General features: G+C 36.3%; 1 pseudogene; it reads left to right on the top strand.

The window, feature by feature from the left end:
• The first annotated feature begins 294 nt into the window (after positions 1-294).
• Positions 295-3893, top strand: LOC120214247 (annotated as a pseudogene).
• Positions 3894-4433: the final 540 nt, after the last annotated feature.

The following is a 4433-nucleotide window of genomic DNA, read 5'->3' as shown; positions in this document are numbered from 1 at the left end:
TGCTCAGGTGGCCCTAATATAACACTCCAGATCGGGTCGGGCTATCCACATCGGTCTGAGGGGGTTACAATTCAAACTAAATTAAATTACATAATATGATTTTTATTATTTCTCGATTTGCTTGAGTACTGGTATGCATGATCTCATTGCAAAATGTCAGTTATTGATGGGATACTATCACGTTTCTTGAATTTAATAGGTAAAAGCAATGTATTAATTTCTCCCCGGTGCTGCCAAATGCCATTGCCCACTTATTAATACCCACTCCCAGTACCAAAATCACCCAACGAAGAAATGAGGTCTCAAAGTGGAAGGGATGACAACTCCACCGCCCCGGAACCTAACAATCAGCCTCCTTTTCACACCGTGGAACGCCATCCACGGACAGGCCCGAACCGCTTCTTTGCGGAAGTTTACACATTGGCCATCCTAGCTCTACTCTACAGCCATGCGCAAACACTTGTCAATTCCACCACCCTAGCCTCTTTCTCCTTCACCCTCTCTTTGCTCATCGCCGATCTTGTTCTCGCCTTCATGTGGGCAGCCGCACAAGCTCTCCGGATGTGCCCTATTCGTCGTAAACAATACCCTGAAAACCTCAAAAAGTTTCAGAGAAGAAGAATTTCCAGGGTTGGACGTGTTCATATGCACGGCTGATCCTTACAAGGAGCCGCCGATTGGGGTGGTGAACACCGCTTTGTCGTTGATGGCTTATGATTATCCGACGGAGAAGATCTCCGTTTACGTATCGGACGACGCAGGATCAGCTTTTACTCTTTTCGCCTTCATTGAGGCTGCTAAGTTTGCAAGCTACTGGTTACCATTTTGCAGGGAGAATGATATTATGGATAGAAGCCCCCATGTTTACTTTTCGTCGGTTCATTCCACGAACTCCGACACCGACAAGATTAAGGTAAACCCATTTTCACTAACTTCAACTTTTATTAAACTTCAAAACAAAACTATTATTGTAAATAAGGTTTATGATGCAATTATAAATAATATCATTTTGTAATTTATAAATTAGTATCTGTTTTAAATATTCTCAATTTTAAATAACATTATTTTAATTGTGATTGATATTGGGTTTCGAATTTAATTTTAATTTTTCTTTCTTTTATTATCAAAAAGTATTATTTTATTAATTTTATATAAAATAAACATAAAATTACACAAATCAGTGTTATATAATTATTTATTTTTAATAATATATTGTACCTAATTTTTATACATTTATTTATGCATGTTATATTAGTTTTATTTTATACGTGTAATCATATTGTTTTTGTTGATGTCTGGCTTAAAATATTACAAAGCATAATATTCATCTTTGAACTGTTTTATCATTTCTTATCACTCTGTTAGTCTAGGTTTTTTCAAATCTTCTTTAAAAATCATGAAATTAAATCCAAAGTTACAAGAAAATAACTATAGAATAAAATCTTTATCGTTGGAACAATGTAAAATATGATATAATGTTTGTCTCCTCCTTTTTCCACCTTTTAATCATTGAGATTCGAAAGAATATCTTCTATCGTCCAAAAATAAATAATAATATAAAAAAAATTAGATTAAAACTATGGAAAGGAAGATTTTGGAGGTATTTTCATAAAATAGAACAAAAAGTTTTGAGGATTTTCATAATTTTCTTAAAGATGCTCTATCATAAAGTCACTAAATAATTAAAGATAGAATATTAGCTAGACATATGCAATTTAGAAGTTTAGTGATAAAATAGAAAATTTTCAAAGTGGATTGACTAGAATAAGAATATGGTCAAAGTTAAATGGTGAAAAGAGTAGTTTATCCTTTTAGTTTTGGTTTGCATTATATCGTAAATTTAATCTGACTAATTAAGGTGATTTCTTTTTTATATATTTTCAAATTTATCCTTTTAATCTTGAATCTTATATTAATTACATCAAATAATATTACGCGCCAAAATCTTCAACATTGTAATAGAAGTAGAAATCAATTCACTTGGTGCGTTGCATGTGGCAGGAGATGTATGAAAGCATGAAGGCGAAAGTTGAAAATGTAATGAACAGAGAAGTTAGTGAAATTTACATCAACGATGATGAAGAACGTGAAGTATTTAACAAATGGAAATCTGGATTTACTCCGCAAGATCACCCCACTGTTATTCAGGTTCTACTAGACAGCCGCCATAACAATGACATCACCGGACATTTCTTGCCAAATCTCATCTATGTTTCCAGGCAGAAAAGTATGACATCACCCCACCATTTCAAGGCCGGTGCTCTAAATGTTCTGGTATCTATAATTCATTATCATCTTACCTTGTTTCCAACCAACATTGTTTTACATTTTGTTGGATCTAACGTTTCTCAATGTTTTTCTTTCGTTTATCGAAGCTTCGGGTATCGACGATCATGACAAATGCTCCTTTAATATTAACCCAAGACTGTGACATGTATTCCAATGATCCTACAACACCTCTGAGGATACTATGTTATGTATATGACCTTGCCATTCAACCTACTCTGGGGTTCATTCAATTTCCTCAACGATTTCAAGGCTTGAACAAAGACACCTATGGATACGAGTTCAAGCACATCATCCGGTTGCATCCTCGGGGTGCCGATGGTCTTGGGGGAGCATATTACTTCGGGACTGGAACCTTTTTCCGTCGAAGAGCTCTAGGTGATCCATCAGCTTGTGTAGAAACGGGAATCCCTGAACTCAGCCCTGACTATGTTGTGAAAAAACACATTAAATCTCCTGATGTTTTGGCATTAGCACATGGTGTGGCAAGCTGCAACTATGAGATTCAGACCCAATGGGGTTCCAAGGTGAGCTTTTAATAAGCAAATGGACAAGATTGCGTGAGTTGATTGAGTTATTGACATTAGTTTTAATGATCAAAATGTAAATGCAGATGGGGTTTAGGTATGGATCATTAGTTGAGGACTTATTCACAGGTTATCAGATGCATAGTGAAGGATGGAGGTCCATATTTTGCGACCCTGAAAGGGCTGCGTTTCTAGGGAATGCACCAATCAACCTCGTTGATGCACTGTATCAATGGAAGCGATGGGGGGTTGGCCTACTTGAAATAGGTTTATCAAAGTACTCTCCATAACTTTTGGAACTCGTACAATGGGATTGCCAATAGGTCTTGGTTATTCTTGCTACATATTCTGGACCATATTATCCATTCCAACTACAATCTATGCTTTCCTCCCTCAATTAGCACTCTTCAATGGAGTCACCGTCTTCCCCAAGGTTTAGATTGTAAATTGTGTTGTTGGATATTGTTCATTACATCCACTTACGATGATGATGAACCTATTGCAGATGTATGAACCATGGTTTCTCCTACACGTGTTTCTTTTCATTGGTGCATACGGCCAAGATTTCATTGAATATGTCATAGAGGGATCAAGTTTCAGGAAGTGGTGGAGCAGTCAAAGGATGTGGATGATTCGGAACCTTTCGAGTTTCGCCTTTGCAACAGCGGAGTGTCTTCTTAAGTCGACAGGCCTGTCGAGTTACGGGTTCATTGTGACCAGCAAAGTGGTAGATGATGAGCAATACAAACGATATTATCGAGGGATGTGGGAGATTGGAGTCCCGTCCACGTTGTTAGTGCCGCCAACGACGGCGGCAATAATCAACTTGCTCTCGTTCATCTGGGGAGCCGTTTTAATCTTCAGTGGCGGCAGAGATGTGGGGGAAAGCCTGGTTTTACAGATGGTACTTGCAGGGTGCATTGTGTTGAACTGCCTCCCAATTTATGAAGCGATTGCCTTGAGGAGTGATCATGGGAAAATGCCGACCAAATTACCATCATTTCAACATTTGTCGCAGGGGCTCTTATGCTGCAACTTCCATATTTTCCAGTGGTGATACTACTTTCTCTTTATTGTTGATCAAAATAAACTGTTGATAAAACAACAGTACTTGTAGTCTTTGCTTAATACCACTCAGGTTAGTACTAGTTTTTGTACTTGTTTAGCTGTTATTGATTGCCACTCATTGTAATATTATCGTTTATTGTTCACCAAAAAAAAAAGGGTAATTGAGTGGATCCTCTTTTTTCATATTTAATGCCGACTAATCTTTTTTATGATTATTGTTTTTTATTTGGATTAATTATATAATAAATTTAAAATTATATCGTTTTTCTTAAATAAGTGTTTAATTTTTTTTAAATTATTCATGTGTCTAACATTACAAATGTTATCATTTTAGGTGTACAAGACGTAACGGACATTAAAAATTCAGTCAATTGACATGTATCACGCTCTGGTAATTTTAATTTTTTTTAAAAATAAAATATATTATATTTATAGAAAACTCTATTTTTCTAAAATTACAAAAAAGCCACAAAACCTAAAAATTATAAATCCTTAACCCTAATCCTAACCACCCTTGCCGACCATGGTCGTTGTCGCTGACACCTCCCTTGC

This window comes from Hibiscus syriacus, unplaced genomic scaffold (genome assembly GCF_006381635.1).
Source record: "Hibiscus syriacus cultivar Baekdansim isolate YM2019G1 unplaced genomic scaffold, ASM638163v2 tig00110057_pilon, whole genome shotgun sequence".
Lineage (NCBI taxonomy): Eukaryota > Viridiplantae > Streptophyta > Magnoliopsida > Malvales > Malvaceae > Hibiscus > Hibiscus syriacus.
Note: the sequence above shows the minus strand (reverse complement) of the source record. Positions and strands in the feature narration are given on the sequence as shown.